Source organism: Triticum aestivum, chromosome 7A (genome assembly GCF_018294505.1).
Source record: "Triticum aestivum cultivar Chinese Spring chromosome 7A, IWGSC CS RefSeq v2.1, whole genome shotgun sequence".
Taxonomy (NCBI): Eukaryota; Viridiplantae; Streptophyta; class Magnoliopsida; order Poales; family Poaceae; genus Triticum; species Triticum aestivum.
Window position 1 is genome coordinate 613611413 of NC_057812.1, and position 17982 is coordinate 613629394.

Sequence of the window (17982 nt, forward strand, 5' to 3'; positions counted from 1 at the left end):
ACAACCCCTCCACGGGCTACTGTTCATCCTGCCCTCCACCCTTTACTGTTCATCCTACCCTCCATGGGGTGGTCCTGTTCATCCAGCCCTCCACGGGGTCCTGTTCATCCAGCCCCAGCCGGCTCGATCGATCGGGGTCCTATTCATCTAAAGGCAACACCACAGGGTCCTGTTCATCCACCCCCACCAAGAATTGTTCATCCACCCCCCACCCCCCGCAACGCTCACTGTTCATCTAGAGGCAGCATCGATCGGCTTCAGTTAGCAGCAGCAGCAGCAAAGGAATCGCTCGATCGGGTTCAGTTAACAGCCATCGATCGATCGCTCGGGTTCAGTAATGCGTAGCCTGCAATGCAATCGCTCAGGTTCAGTTAGAGCCCAACGCCTCACTCGGGTTCAGTTAGAGCCAACGCCTCGCACACACGCGTGTACGTGTACGAGAGAAATGCGCATCGCTCGGCCCCCGACCTCCCACCGTAACCGGGAACTCCCCGAAATTTTCCTCCCCCTCGCTTCTACCATGGTTTTTTCCGTCATGGACGGCCCGAAGAATGTCATGCAGCTGCGTCTCCGGCCCGCCCAGGACGAAAAGCCCATTTTTGTCATGATTTTTTGTCATAGAAGTAGGAGCCCACCACATCTATGATGATACCGGGTTTCGTCACAATTATCGTCATAGAAGTGTCATATGTATGATAGAAAAAAATTCGTTCGGCCCAAAATGTCACGGATGTGTCTTTTTTGTAGTGTTCCTTGGGTGTATTGGACGTGTTGGGCACAAATACACGGAGCTCTCTCCCCCTGGCAAATGGTGGGAAAAGAGCAGCTGCATGAATACATACGCGTGAGGGTTGCTAAGATTCAAACCCCTTCTAATGTTTCCTTGGCCATACTTTTATAGCTCAAGGGGTTACCACAGTGGCAAAAAGGTCATTACAAGGGTGATTAGACTGGAACAAAGCTATCACACCTAACTCTCCCAGTAAAGACAAAGAGCATTAAATGCATCATTAGGTGTCCCATGGAGAGGCAGTCCCGACAAGGTTCTCCCACCGCTTGTTTAACTACCTCTTATTATCGTGACACGCCATCAGGACGGGTGCCGATAAAGGTGATTTATCCCTCCAGCAAGTTGACACGCGTGGGTTGCGTCCACCTAAGCACCTATGGGCTCGACACCTCACTAATCAGCGGCCAGCTAGCCAGAGAGGCGGAGCACTGGTGTTGGCGGGGAGCCCATGTCAAAGGGGCTTGTCGGGCCTTCGTCTTGTGGCTTTGCCTTGACCTTGGCGACCTCGGAGACCTCGCCGGCACGGCTCGGTCTCGATCCTAGTCGTAGTTCTGGCCATGTCGGCCTCGCTTGGCTGGCAAGGGAGACTCCTTGGAGAACCTTTAAACTAGTTGTTGACTTGGTCATCTATTTAGGCATCACCTTACTTTGGGCCTTGCGGCGCCCGGCAGGACCTAGCTGCCCTCGGCAACTGCCCTTGTCTGTGCACAAGTCAGGGGAAATAAACACCCCGGTTTGTGTACACCAACAGACAGCTTCGACAGTGAGAAGATCTACCTTGATCCGTTTTGCATCTTCGACCGCTATTTCCGCAACAAAGACGGCAGGGGCAAGGGCGGCCGTGGTTGAACTTCTTCGATTGTCGTAGCTAGTAGAACATCTCAAATTTTGGTAGTCCGGTGACATGTGTATTCAACTACGTATGTAATTTCACATTGCATGAAACTATTATGGATTTGAGGATTTGGTTTGAGGGAGCTAGTTATCGAGACAAACTTTTGATATATGCCCGGTCACTGTCCACGAGCGCGTCCACGGATGTATAGTGGTCAGGATTTGTCAACTCCGTTTTTAGATGCTCTAAGGGCATCTCCAACGCTATCCCCTAAAACAGACACACTATTCTTCCTCAAACCATGTCTGGACACATCCGCAGACAGGATATGGGAGTCGGGCATCCTACCATGTCCCTCAAATAGGCATCAAATCCGGACATGGGCCAGGTGGACCTAGAGGACAAAGCACATAGGCCATGTCGACATGTGGTCCAATCGACAACAGACCCCTCCCCAAAAAAGGTTGCTTCCGCAAACGTTTAGGGGACTGAATTGGATGGCAAAGATTGTCCGGGCCTTTTAAGGGAATTTTGAGGTACCATTTTGGAGATGCCCAAACATTAGGAAAAAAAGCTACACTGTTCATATAGTACGATGTAATCTAACCTTCCTGAGTGTCGCTATTAACAACATCAGCTTGATTGAGGACGAGTTAAAAAAAGCTTGATTGAGGACTGGTATACCAGGTACTTTGGGATGCAAGTGCAACCTTCCACAGCTGCACGTATGAGCGACTAATAGAAAAAGGGGCTTTGGTTGAGGCCTGGCCAGCCCATTAGTCCTAGTTCTGCCATGAACCGGGACCAATGGAGGCATTTGTCCCGGTTCGTGAGCACAGGGGGCCGGCCGGGGCCTCGTGGGCATTGGTCCCGGTTCGTCTGGGCCCATTTGTCCCGGTTCTTGGCACGAAGCGGGACCAATGGGCCTCACTCCTGACCCACAACCATTGGTCCCGGTTCGTGGCTCGAACCGGGACAGAAGGATGGGGTTTAGGCCCGGTTCCAGCCACAAACCGGGACAAATGAGTTGCCTATATATACCCCATCGCCGGCGAGCAGAGCACTCCACAGTGCTCTGTTTTTCGCTGGCCGGCGAGGGAGGGCATTTGGGTGCTCTAGCTCACCTCTTATGCATGTGAGGTGTTCGATGAAATGCCTGAGCCACACTAGTTAAGCTTTCTCCTCTCGAAGCTCGACCTTCGAGCTCCATTTTTTCCGAGATTTGTCTAGGTTTAGCGGTCCGTCACGCCCCGTCCTCGTCTTCACCGCCGTCGATCGCCCGCGCCGATCTCGTCGTCGGCACCACCGTGGTGAGCCTCTTGTTCTTATCTTCTTTCCGAAAGAAAAAGAATCTTACTTTAGATAAATACTTGTCTAATTTTCTTACTTTTGACACACATAATTATATATAATGCACGCAGATGAACTGACAATGGATGTATGGTGACAGACAACCTCCGAGTACATTAAGGGCGTGCATAATTTTCTCGAAGTGGCTGAGGCAAACAAGGAGAATGGTTTTATATGTTGTCCATGCCCTGATTGTGGGAATACGAGCTCTTACTCTGACCAGAAAATTCTTCACACCCACCTACTTCATAAGGGTTTCATGCCACACTATAATGTTTGGACGAAGCACGAAGAAATAGGGGTTATGATGGAAGACAACGAAGAAGAAGAGGACGATGACAACTATGTGCCCCCTAAATACGGTGATGCTGCAACGGGGGAAGCTGAAGATCAAGAGGAACCAGACGATGTGCCCGATGATGATCTGCGCCGGGTCATTGTTGATGCAAGGGAAAAGTGCGAAAGTGAAAAGGAGAAGCTGAAGTTCGATCGCATGTTAGAGGATCACAAAAAAGGTTTGTACCCCAATTGCGAAGATGGCAACACAAAGCTCGGTACCGTATTGGAATTGCTGCAGTGCAAGGCAGACAATGTTGTGCCAGACAAAGGATTTGAGAAGCTACTGAAAATATTGAAGAAGAAGCTTCCAAAGGATAACGAATTGCCCGACAGTACGTATGCAGCAAAGATGTTGTATGCCCTCTAGGATTGGAGGTGGAGAAGATACATGCATGCCCTAATGACTGTATCCTCTACCGCGGTGCGTACAAGGATTTGAACGCATGCCCGATATGCAGTGCACTGCGGTATAAAATCAGACGATATGACCCTGGTGATGTTGACGACGAGCCCCGCAGGAAGAGGGTTCCTGTGAAGGTGATGTGGTATGCTCCTATAATACCACGGTTGAAACGACTATTTAGAAACAAAGAGCATGCCAAGTTGATGCGATGGCACTGTGAGGACCGTAGGAAAGACAGGAAGTTCAGAGCACCCGCTGACGGGTGGCAGTGGAGAAAAATCGAGAGAAAGTACTGGGCTTAGTTTGCAAGTGACCCAAGGAACGTATGGTTTTCTTTAAGCGCGGATGGCATTAATCCTTTCAGGGAGCAGAGCAGCAATTATAGCACCTGGCCCGTGACTCTATGTATGTATAACCTTCCTCCTTGGATGTGCATGAAGCGGAAGTTCATTATGATGCCAATTCTCATCCAAGGCCCTAAGCAACCCGGCAACGACGTTGATGTGTACCTAAGGCCATTAGTTGAAGAACTTCTACAACTATGGAATGGAAATGGTGTACGTGCGTGGGATGAGCACAAACATGAGGAATTTAACCTGCATGTGTTGCTGTTTGTAACCATCAACGATTGGCCCGCTCCTAGTAACCTTTCAGGATAGTCAAACAAGGGATACCACGCATGCATGCACTGCTTAGCTGACACCGAAAGTATATACCTGGACAGGTGCAGGAAGAATGTGTACCTGGGCCATCCTCGATTTCTCCCGACCAACCATCAATGTCGAAAGAAAGGCATATTGGGGAACGTAGTAATTTCAAAAAAATTCCTACGCACACGCAAGATCATGCTGATGCACAGCAACGAGCGGGGAGAGTGATGTCTACATACCCTCGTAGACAGACAACGGAAGCATTGACACAACGTAGAGGAAGTAGTCGTACGTCTTCACAATCCTACCGATCCAAGTATTGAACGCATGACACCTCCGAGTTCTGCACACGTTCAACTCGATGACGTCCCTCGAGCTCCGATCCAGCCGAGGTTTGAAGGAGACTTTCGTCAGCACGACAACGTGGTGATAGTGATGATGTTGCTACCTACGCAGGGCTTCATCTAAGAACCACTACGATATGACTGAGGTGGATTATGGTGGAGGGGGACAACGCACACGGCTAAGAGAGATCAACATGATCAACTTGTGTGTCTTGGGGTGCCCCCTGCCCCCATATATAAAGGAGGGAGGGAGAGGCCGACCCTAGAGGGGGCGCGCCAAGTGTGGGGAGTCCTACTAGGACTTCCAAGTCCTAGTAGGATTCCCCTTTCCTTTCCGAAGTAGGAGAGAAGCAAAGAGGGGGAGAGGGAGAAGGAAAAGGGGGCTGCACCCCTTGTCCAATTCGGACCAGAAGGGGGGCGCGCGCCTCCTTCCTTTTGGTCTCTCTCCTCTACTCCCGTATGGCCCAATAAGGCCCAATACTTCTCCCGGTGAATTCCCGTAACTCCCCGGTACTCCGAAAATACCCGAATCATCACTCAAAACCTTTCCGATGTCCGAATATTACGTCTTGACCATTTCGAGACTCCTTGTTGATACGTCTCCAACGTATCTATAATTTTTGATTGCTCCATGCTATATTATCTACTGGTTTGGACTATATTGGGCTTTATTATCCACTTTTATATTACTTTTGGGACTAACCTATTAACCGGAGGCCCAGCCCAGATTTGCTGTTTTTTGCCTATTTCAGTGTTTCGAAGAAAAGGAATATCAAACGAAGTCAAAACGAAATGAAATCAACTGGAGAAGTTATTTTTGGAAGGAAAGCTACCGGAAAAGCTTGGAGTGCATGTTAGGGGAGTCCCGGGCTGCCCACGAGGGTGGGGGCGCGCCCACCCCCCTAGGGCGCGCCCCCTGTCTCGTGGGTCCCTCGTGGCTCCACCGACGTACTTCTTTCACCCATATATACCCACATACCCTAAAACTTTCAGAATGGAGAATAGATCGGGAGTTCCGCCGTCAAAAGCCTCTATAGCCACCAAAAACCAATCGGGACCCTGTTCCGGCACCCTGCCAGAGGGGGGATCCCTCACCGGTGGCCATCTTCATCATCCTAGCGCTCTCCATGATGAGGAGGGAGTAGTTCACCCTCGGGGCTGAGGGTATGTACCAGTAGCTATGTGTTTGATCTCTCTCTCTCTCTCGTGTTCTTGATTTGGCACGATCTTGATGTATCGCGAGCTTTGCTATTATAGTTCGATCTTACGTTTCTTCTCCCCCTCTACTCTCTTGTAATGGATTGAGTTCCCCTTTGAAGTTATGTTACCAGATTGAGTCTTTAAAGATTTGAGAACACTTGATGTATGTCTTGCGCGGGATAACCGTGGTGATAATGGGTTATTCTATTGATCCACTTGATGTATGTTTTGGTGATCAACTTGCGGGTTTCGTGACATTGGGAACCTATGCATAGGGGTTGGCACACGTTTTCGTCGTGATTCTCCAGTAGAAACTTTGGGGCACTCTTTGAGGTTCTATGTGTTGGTTGAATAGATGAATCTGAGATTGTGTGATGCATATCGTATAATCATACCCACGGATACTTGAGGTGACAATGGGGTATCTAGGTGACATTAGGGTTTTGATTGATTTGTATCTTAAGGTGTTATTCTAGTACGAACTCTAGGGCTGTTTGTGACACTTATAGGAATAGCCCAATGGATTGATTGTAACGAATAACTTTGAGGTGGTTACGTACCCTACCATAATCTCTTCGTTTGTTCTCCTCTATTAGTGACTTTGGAGTGACTCTTTGTTGCATGTTGAGGGATAGTTATATGATCCAAATATGTTATTATTGTTGAGAGAACTTGCACTAGTGAAAGTATGAACCCTAGGCCTTGTTTCATATCATTGCAATATGTTTACGCTCACTTTTATCATTAGTTACCTTGCTGTTTTTATATTTTTCAGATTGCAAAAACCTATATCTACCATCCATATTGCACTTGTATCACCATCTCTTCGCCGAACTAGTGCACCTATACAATTTACCATTGTATTGGGTGTGTTGGGGACACAAGAGACTCTTTGTTATTTGGTTGCAAGGTTGCTTGAGAGAGACTATCTTCATCCTATGCCTCCCATGGATTGATAAACCTTAGGTTATCCACTTGAGGGAAATTTGCTACTGTCCTACAAACCTCTGCACTTGGAGGCCCAACAACTACAAGAAGAAGGTTGCGTAGTAGACATCAAGCTCTTTTCTGGCGCCATTGCCGGGGGGGCTAGGTAAGCGGCACTCACACCCTGTCAACTACGCTCTTTTTTGGCGCCGTTGCCGGGGAGGTGAGTGCTTGAAGGTATATCTTTAGATCTTGCAATCGAATCTTTTTGTTTCTTGTTTTAGCACCAGTTTAGTTTATAAAGGAAAACTACCAAAAAAAGGAATTGAGTTCATCTCAGATGCTTCATCTTTTTAATATCTTTCGCGAGTATGATGGAAAGGAAAATTGTTCTCAAGTACTAGAAGAAGAAATCTATAAAATGTTTGGCAGTAAATCTTTGAATGATGAGCATGATTGCAATGATGTTAGTATGAATTCTTTGAATACCCATGATGATTGCACTAGTTATGATGAAAATGCCTCCTATAAACATGTCAATTTTTGTGGAGTGCATTGGGTTTGCAAGTACACACCAAATAGGGAATATAGATATTGCAAGAGGCATAAGTATTTTGAAACTAAATTGTTGCAAGAAAGGCTAGATGATTGTGCTGAAAATTTAAACTTTCTTAGCCATACCTGTGAACTTTGCAATGAACATGATCATTTTAGTACCCATTGCAAATTGTTTCATGATCGTATCGTGTCCAAAAATTGTGACGACTTGATTTCCCTTGCACATCATAATGAACTTAGTTTGCTCTTGGGTTATGAAGAAATGAAACGTATAACTAAGGATATTCCGAAATTTGCTCTTGATAGAGTTCTTCATTTTGATCTAGAGGAAATTTATATGTATTGTGCGGTGAATTGCATTAAAAATCCTTATATTTCCAATTACATAAAGAAAAGAAAACAAATGGAGGATGGAGAGAATACTAATGAAAGGGAAGAGACTTCCCAATATCCTCCTATTATTTCTTATGATGAATCAGGTAACGAGGAGGAGCCTTCTATTCAACCAATCTCATTAATAAGGAGCTCCAAAAAGAGGATTGAACCCACACATGATGTGGTGAAGAAGAAGAAAATAAAAAGGAAGAGAGGTAAAAAGGTATCTCTCCCAACTAAGGTTGCTCCTATTATTGTTGTGCCTCATGGAAATGGATCAAAAATAATTGTGGAAGATGATGCACTTGATGATGACCTCGTTATACCTATTGCTTGTTGTGTTGATTATGATTGGGTAGATAATGATACTCCTCATGATATTGAAAATATTTTTGGCACTTGTTCGGAAGAATATGATAATTTCTATACTATTGGTGTTATCCATACTATTAATGATGAGAGTGATTATGCTTATGATATGAAAAGGCCCAAGCTTGGGGAAGCTATGTTTGATAAGGATGACATATTTTAGAATATAATTTCTGCAATTAATGTTTGTCCCAAGCTTGGGGATGCTATGTTTAATGAAGATGATATTTGTAGCCTCCAAAGTTTTGATATGCAAAGTTATAATGATGATAGCATGCCTCTTACCTATGATGATTATATTGATGAATGGGTTTGGACGAGTGTCAACTTTAGGAAGTAGTGATCCCACAATATCGGAGGATGTTGAATCTTATAATATTTTTGAAAGTGGATTTGGAGAGGTCATGACTTTATTTAGTGATGTATCCACTATTTCGGAAGAGGATTCAATTCATTATGATGAGAACAAAGTTGCTAGTTATGATGATTATTGTGATGAAACTTATGCTATAAAGAGTAGTGATGATTATATTTATAAAACTTGTCATGATTATGAGTACCCTTTCTCTGAACATTACTCTTTTAATGTGGAAACAATTTATAGTATTCAAGTCTCTTATGATACTCCCACTATTCCGAATGAGAAGAATTTTGCTTATGTGGAGAGTAGTAAATTTTCTATGCAAGTAGATCATGAAAAGAATGCTTTAGGTGCTAGTTATATTGTTGAATTCTTTCATGATGGTACTGAAAATTATTATGAGGGGGGAATATATGCTTGTAGGAATTGCAATAATATCAAGTTTCCTCTCTATGTGCTTAAAGTTTTAAAGTTATGCTTTTTTTGCCTTCCTATGCTAGTTTGTTTGCTCACAAAATACCTATGCATAGGAAGTGGGTTAGACTTAAATGTGCTAGTCATAATTCTTCATGATGCTCTATTTATGTTTCAATTTTTATCTTTTATGTGAGCATCATTGAGATCATCAGGCCTAGCTAGGGGCGTTAAACGTTAGCGCTTGTTAGGAGGCAACCCCATTTTCTTTTAGTTTCTTGATTTTTTGTTCTGTTTAGTAATAAATAATCCATCTATCTTCTGTTTGGATGTGGTTTTGCGTTTTAATTAGTGTTTGTGCCAAGTAGAACCTTTGGGAAGACTTGGGTGAATTCTTTATGATCATGCTGTGAAAAAGAGAAACTTTAGAGCTCACGAGATTAGCTAGAAAAGTTTACTGGAGAGTGATATTTAGTTGATTCTTTTTGCAGATGATTACTAGACAAATTCCTCAGGTACACCAATTTATTTTCGAATTTTTTTAGTTTCAGAAGTATACATTTGATACAGATTACTACAGACTGTTCTGTTTTTGACAGATTCTGTTTTCTATGTGTTGTTTGCTTATTTTGATGAATCTATGAGTAGTATCGGAGGGTATGAACCATAGAGAAGTTGGAATACAGTAGATATAACACCAATATAAATAAAGAATGAGTTAATTACAGTACCTTAAAGTGGTGGTTTGCTTTCTTATACTAATGGAGCTTACGAGTTTTTTGTTATGTTTTGTGTTGTGATGTTTTCAAGTTTTGGGTAAAGATTTGATGGACTATGGAATAAGGAGTGGCAAGATCCTAAGCTTGGGGATTCCCAAGGCACCCCAAGGTAATATTCAAGTACAACCAAGAGCCTAAGCTTGGGGATGCCCCGGATGGCATTCCCTCTTTCGTCTTCGTTCATCGGTAACTTTACTTGGAGCTATATTTTTATTCACCACATGATATGTGTTTTGCTTGGAGCGTCATGTCGCTCTTTTTTGCTTGCTGTTTGAATAAAGTATCAAGATCTGAAATTCTTAAATGTTAGAGAGCCTTCACATAGTTGCATAATTATTCGGCTACTCATTGATCTTCACTTATATCTTTTGGAGTAGTTTGTCATTTGCTCTAGTGCTTCACTTATATCTTTTAGAGCACGGTGGTGGATTTGTTTTAAAGAAACTATTGAGATCTCATGCTTCACTTAGATTATTTTGAGAGTCTTAAATAGCATGGTCATTTGCTTAAATAATCCTAATATGCTAAGCATACAAGATTTGTAAGAATTCTTATGAGTGTGTTGAATACTAAGAAAAGTCTGATGCTTGATAATTGTTTTGAGATATGAAGATGGTGATATTAGATTCATGCTAGTTGAGTAGTTGTGAATTTGAGAAATACTTGAGTTAAAGTTTGTGATTCCCGTAGCATGCGCGTATGGTGAACCGTTATGTGATGAAGTCGGAGCATGATTTATTTATTGATTGTCTTCCTTATGAGTGGCGGTCGGGGATGAGCGATGGTATTTTCCTACCAATCTATCCCCCTAGGAGCATGCGCGTAATACTTTGCTTTGATAACTTGTAGATTTTTGCAATAAGTATATGAGTTCTTTATGACTAATGTTGACATCGTATTTGTGGCAAAGCCACCATTCATAATTCTTTCATACATGTCACTCTTGATTCATTGCATATCCCGGTACACCGCCAGAGGCATTCATATAGAGTCATATTTTGTTCTAAATATCGAGTTGTAATTGTTGAGTTGTAAAGAAAATGAAAGTGTGATGATCATCATTATTAGAGAATTGTCCCAAGTGAGGAAAGGATGATGGAGACTATGATTCCTCCACAAGTCGGGATGAGACTCCGGACGAAAAATAAAAAGAAAAAAAGAAAAAAAAAGAGAAAAGAGGCCATAAAAAAGGAGAAAAGGCCCAAAGAAAAAAAAGAAAAAAAGAAAAAATGAGAGAAAAAGAGAGAAGGGACAATGTTACTATCCTTTTACCACACTTGTGCTTCAAAGTAGCACCATGATCTTCATGATAGAGAGTCTCCTATGATATCACTTTCATATACTAGTGGCAATTTTCATTATAGAACTTGGCTTGTATATTCCAATGATGGGCTTCCTCAAAATGCCCTATGTCTTTGTGAGAAAGCAAGTTGGATGCACATCCACTTAGTTTCCTTTGTTGAGTTTTCATATACTTATAGCTCTAGTGCATCCGTTGCATGGCAATCCCTACTCACTCACATTGATATCCATTGATGGGCATCTCCATAGCCCGTTGATATGCCTAGTTGATGTGAGACTATCTTCTCCCTTTTTGTCTTCTCCACAACCACCATTCTATTCCACATATAGTGCTATATCCATGGCTCACGCTCATGTATTGCATGAAGATTGAAAATGTTTGAAAATTCTAAAGTATGAAACAATTGCTTGGCTTGTCATCGGGGTTGTGCATGATTTAAATACTTTGTGTGGTGAAGATAGAGCACAGACAAACTATATGATTTTGTAGGGATAACTTTCTTTGGCCATGTTATTTTGAGAAGACATGATTGATTTATTAGTATGCTTGAAGTATTATTATTTTTATGTCAATATGAACTTTTGTCTTGAATCTTTCGGATCTGAATATTCATACCACAATTAAGAAGAATTACAATGAAATTATGCCAACAAGCATTCCACATCAAAAATTATCTTTTTATCATTTAACTACTCGAGGACGAGCAGGAATTAAGCTTGGGGATGCTTCATACGTCTCCAACGCATCTATAATTTTTTATTGCTCCATGCTATATTATCTACTGTTTTGGACTATATTGGGCTTTATTATCCACTTTTATATTACTTTTGCAACTAACCTATTAACTGGAGGCCCATCCCAGATTTGCTGTTTTTGCCTATTTCAGTGTTTCGAAGAAAAGGAATATCAAACAAAGTCAAAATGGAATGAAATCAACTGGAGAAGTTATTTTTGGAAGGAAAGCTATCGAAAAAGCTTGGAGTGCATGTCAAGGGAGTCCCGGGCTGCCAACGAGGGTGGGGGCCGTGCCCACCCCCTAGGGCGCGCCCCCTGCCTCGTGGGTCCCTCGTGGCTCCACCGAGGTACTTCTTTAACCCATATATACCCACGTACCCTAAAACTTCCAAAACAGAGAATAGATCGGGAGTTCTGCCGCCGCAAGCCTTTGTAGCCACCAAAAACCAATCAGGACCCTGTTCCGGCACCCTGTCGGAGGGGGGACCCCTCACCGGTGGCCATCTTCATCATCCCGGCGCTCTCCATGACGAGGAGGGAGTAGTTCACCATCGGGGTTGAGGGTATGTACCAGTAGCTATGTGTTTGATCTCTCTCTCTCTCGTGTTCTTGATTTGGCACGATCTTGATGTATCGCGAGCTTTGCTATTATAGTTGGATCTTATGTTTCTTCTCCCCCTCTACCCTCTTGTAATGGATTGAGTTTCCCCTTTGAAGTTATGTTATCGGATTGAGTCTTTAAAGATTTGAGAACACTAGATGTATGTCTTGCGTGGGATAATGGTGGTGACAATGGGTTATTCTATTGATCCACTTGATGTATGTTTTGGTGATCAACTTGCGGGTTTCGTGACATTGGGGACCTATGCATAGGGGTTGGCACACGTTTCCGTCGTGATTCTCCGGTAGAAACTTTGGGGCACTCTTTTTTTTGACTATATACTGCAAGGTAACAGCCTCACAGCCCTTTATTAAAAACAATAGGTATGCTGTACAAAATTACAAAGGGCAAAGAAAGGCTACTTACATAGAGAGATTAGGGAAGGGAAGCTATCCAAGAGGTTAGTCTATCTCTATATTTACACTTGATTCTATGAGCTAAAAGAGAAATATCATGAATAAAATTCCTCCTCCAAGATCTAAAAGTGGGCAACTCATTTCTGAAGATCCTTCCATTCCTTTGGGTCCAAATATTCCAAGTAGCCGTAAAGACTACCTCAGTGAAAAAAGGCTGACCAAATTCCTTCCTGGCCGCGCAAGCCATTTCAAAAGTATTCTGGTTAGGGTGAACACTCCATGAGATGCCCAAATAATTCCAGACCCGTTGGCTAAAGTTGCAAGCAAAGAAGAGATGAGCTCTATCTTCATGCAAACCTAAGAAGCACATAGCACATGTACCATCCTGAATAATCCAATGTCGTTGCTGCATCATATCCCTAGTGTTTAGACAATCCATCAAAAGGAGCCAGCCAAACACCTTGAGTTTGAGGGTGCAACAACATTTCTAGATCCACCCAAATATGGGGTCAACCACAACTTCGGAAAAACAAAACAGATAGTAGATCCTGGATCGATAATCCCCAGTCCTTGAAGGCCATTTCCAGACATCATTAAATCCCTCATGCAAATTGATCAGAGGCATTAAATCCTGGAGCTGGTCGAATTCCTCAAAAGCTTCAACTGATAGAGGCAGGTGAAAATTGTCGGTCGGGTCAGGCAGCTCCATCACATCCTTAATGGTAAGCGTGTCATCAATCACAAAAGAGTGAAGCCTCGGGAAACGTTGTTGCATGATAACCACCTCGTTATTAAATTGCCACCGGTCCAGCCAAAAAACCACCGAGTCTCTGGAGCGCGCGTGAGGGACAGCCAATTTACAAAATTTATCAAACAGCTTCATCACGTCACGCCACCAAAAAGAACCACAACTTCGAGTTACTTGGGGCGGTGCAGCAGCATAATATGTGTCCCAGATAAGAGAAACCCAAGGTACATCCAACTTGTTAAAAAATTTGAAGAGATGCTTGATCAACAAGGCATCATTTTGTATGCCCAGGTCCAGAACCCCAAGTCCTCCATGGCTCTTGGGCCGACATACTAACTCCCAAGCTGCCAATGATTGTCTTGGTGTATCAGAGTTGCCTCGCCACAAACATTGCCGCATTCTGCGTTCAATCTGCTTCAAAATTCCTTGAGGTAATGAGAGAGTGCACAAGAAATATATTGGCATAGATGAAAGAGATTTCAAGAGCTGTAGCCGGCTGCCCTGGTTCAACAGACAAGAGGAGGCAGACAATCTTCTCTCTATGCGGTCCACTAAGGGAAGCAGGTCATAAATTGTGGGTCTACTAGTACCCATTGGCAATCCCAGGTAAGTAAATGGCATGGAGCCAACATCACACCCAAGCAAAGCAGCCACACGTTTACCCTCCTCATCTGACATATTCATTGGGATTAATGAGGATTTACTAAAATTAACCCGCAAACCCGTAGACTTAGCAAAGGTCTCAAGCATATCCTTGAAAGCAATGAGCTGGCTGTCCACGGTAGGAAGGACAATTAATGTGTCATCAGCGTATTGCACAATCGGATAGTCCCATGAAGAGGTTGGTATGGGCAGTGTGAGAATGTTCCTTGCACACATCTCATTAACCAGAGACTGCAATAAATCCACAGCAATCACAAATAACAAAGGGATAATGGGTCTCCTTGATGCACACCCGAACAACAGACAAAATGACTACTAGGCACACCATTTAAAAGAACCGAAGAGGATCCAGAGGACAAGATGCTCTCAATCCAACCTGTCCAGCGATCATCAAAACCCTTACATTTCAGGATCCTGAGAATCAGCTCGTGCTCGATGGTATCAAACTCCTTCGTGAAATCCAACTTGAGTAGGATTATAGGCCTTTTGGATGCCTTGCACTGATGGATATATTCAAAACACCATGCGAGACAATCTTGAATGGATCTACAGCGAAGAAACCTATATTGTTTGCGGTGAATACATTTTAAGATCACACTTTGTAAACGATTTGCCAAAAGTTTAGTTAAAAACTTGAGGCAAGTATTTGTCAATGAAATGGGCCTAAAATCACCAATATACTCCGGGCTCAACTTCTTGGGAATAAGGGTAATGAGAGATGTATTTAGACACTCCAGGTCACACTTTCCCTCATAAAATTCCTTGACCAGCTTCATAAAATCTGGCTTTAGAATATTCCAGCATTTCTTGAGAAAAAGACCAGTAAACCCATCAGGGCCCGGAGCGCGGTCAAAAGGCATGTTCTTAATCACCGTATCCACCTCGGAGTCCATGAAAGGCAAGGACAAATTCTCCAGACCATCAATCCGCGTAAGTAATGTGTTAAGGTCAAAACCCATTTGAATACCTTTTGCCTGGCACATTCTACTATTGAAGTCAGACCAAAACATCCCTGCTAACTGATGATGGTCAGAAATCACCTCCCCATCCACAGATTTGATCGAGGAGATGGTGTTTCTCCAATACCTTTCTGTTGCCATAGCATGGAAAAATTTTGAATTTTCCTCACCAACTTTGATATTTCTGATCGTGCAACGTTGCTTCCAATAAATGAACTGTCAGTGCAAAATATCTTCAAGATGTAATTTGACAATCTTGCGAAAATTGAACTCCGGCTAACTCAAGTGCCTAAATTCCTCAATATTATCCAAAAACATGATTACTTTGTTGCAATCCGCAATGAGAGACTTGACTGTGGATAGGTTGAGATGCCATTTCTTAAGAGCATAACAAAGAGTTTTGAATTTAGTAGAAATGATTAATGCAGTTGAAGATCTATCCACAGGTCTGTTCCAAACCTCAGATACACAATCCATAAAACCAGGCAGATCAACCCAATAGTTTTCAAAGCGAAAAACTTTTGCCTTAGGAATACAAGTGGCAATGGAAACCACACACGGAACATGATCAGAGGCAGTGCGTGCAAGCGGTAGGACCATTGTGTTGGGTGATCATGTGTCCAGGCCACAGATGTAAAGAACCAATCAATTTGTTCTAGCAGAGGTGTGGTTTGCATATTAGACCATGTGTACTGACGACCCTTGATTGGCAGCTCAACAAGACCCAAATGACCAATTATTTCGTTAAACAAAAAGATATCATTCACATCACCACCTGGCTGATTTCGGTTCTCAAACGACCGCATAAAGTTGAAATCGCCTAAAAGTAGCCAATTGTCCTCAAAATGAATATCCAGATTATATAACCACTGTACAAAATCATTGCGCGCCGGTCCTTGACACGGACCGTAAATTGAGACAAGAGACCAAGTCTCTGATGTATGCTTAGATTGAAACTTCATAATAATACCAAATGACTTAGCCTCAATTAAATTGCCTGTGAAGAAGGATGAATTCCATATGACCACGATACCAGCTGATGCCCCAACCGATGGCAAATAAACAAAGTTATCAAAACACCGAGGACAGAATTTCCTAATGAAGCGTTGATCAATATGCATGCATTTGGTTTCTTGGAGGCAAACAACAGAGCACCCACTTTCATTGAACTTTTGCCTAACAGCAAGCTGACGCGCTTCAGAATTCAAACCCCTAACATTCCAACAAAGTACTTTCCACTCTCTAAACAAAGTTTGATTCATTACAAACCAAAAGAGCACACAATTAAAAGTAAGCCACGCAATGGCCTACAACCCACTAAACAGACGAAAACAGCAATGTTCCAAACAGATAAGAACAGATAAATGGCGATTATGGTACACCATGGACCTAAACCATGGATGAAGCAACTAATCATCTGAACTTGCACTTTTGTTGGAGCGGGTAGGATTAGCTGCAAGCTTATCCGTCGTGATCTTCTCCGGCACTTTTGTTGGGGCACTCTTTGAGGTTCTATGTGTTTGTTGAATAGATGAATCTGAGATTGTGTGATGCATATCGTATAATCATACCCACGGATACTTGAGGTGACAATGGAGTATCTAGGTGACATTAGGGTTTTGATTGATTTGTATCTTAAGGTGTTATTCTAGTACGAACTCTAGGGCTGTTTGTGACACTTATAGGAATAGCCCAACGGATTGATTGGAAAGAATAACTTTGAGGTGGTTTCGTACCCTACCATAATCTCTTCGTTCGTTCTCCGCTATTAGTGACTTTGGAGTGACTCTTTGTTGCATGTTGAGGGATTGTTATATGATCAAACTATGTTATTATTGTTGAGAGAACTTGCACTAGTGAAAATATGAACCCTAGGCCTTGTTTCCTAGCATTGCAATACCTTTTATGGTCACTTTTATCATTAGTTACCTTGCTGTTTTTATATTTTCAGATTACAAAAACCTATATCTACCATCCATATTGCACTTGTATCACCATCTCTTCGCCGAACTAGTGCACCTATACAATTTACCATTGTATTGGGTGTGTTGGGGACACAAGAGATTCTTTGTTTTTTTGGTTGCAGGGTTGCTTGAGAGAGACCATCTTCATCCTACGCCTCCCACGGATTGATAAACCTTAGGTCATCCACTTGATGGAAATTTGCTAATGTCCTACAAACCTCTGCACTTGGATGCCCAACAACGTCTACAAGGAGAAGGTTGCGTAGTAGACATCAAGCTCTTTTTTGGTGCCTTTGCCGGGGAGGTGAGTGCTTGAAGGTATATCTTTAGATCTTGCAATCGAATCTTTTTGTTTCTTGTTTTATCACTAGTTTAGTCTATAAAAGAAAACTACAAAAAAATGGAATTTAGTTTGCATCATACGCTTCATCTTTTTAATATCTTTCATGGTGATGGAAAGGAAAATTGTGCCAAAGTGTTAGAAGAAGAATGCATTAAAATGTTTGGCACTAAATCTTTGCATGATGAGCATGATTGCAATGTTGTTAGTATGAACTCCTTGAATATCCATGGTACTAATGATGATTGCACTAGTTATGATGAAAATGTCTCCTATAAACATGTCAATTTTTGTGGAGTGCATTGGGTTTGCAAGTACACACCAAATAGGGAAGATAGATATTGCAAGAGGCATAAGTACATAGAAACTAAATTGTTGCAAGAAAGGCTAGATGTTTGTGCTGAAGATTTAAATTTTCTTGGCCGTACTTGTGGACTTTGCAATGAAAGTGGTCATTTAGCTATCCGATGCAAATTGTTTCATGATCTAACCGTGTCCAAAAATTGTGATGAGTTGATTTCCCTTGCACATTATAATGAACTTAGCTTGCTTATGGGTT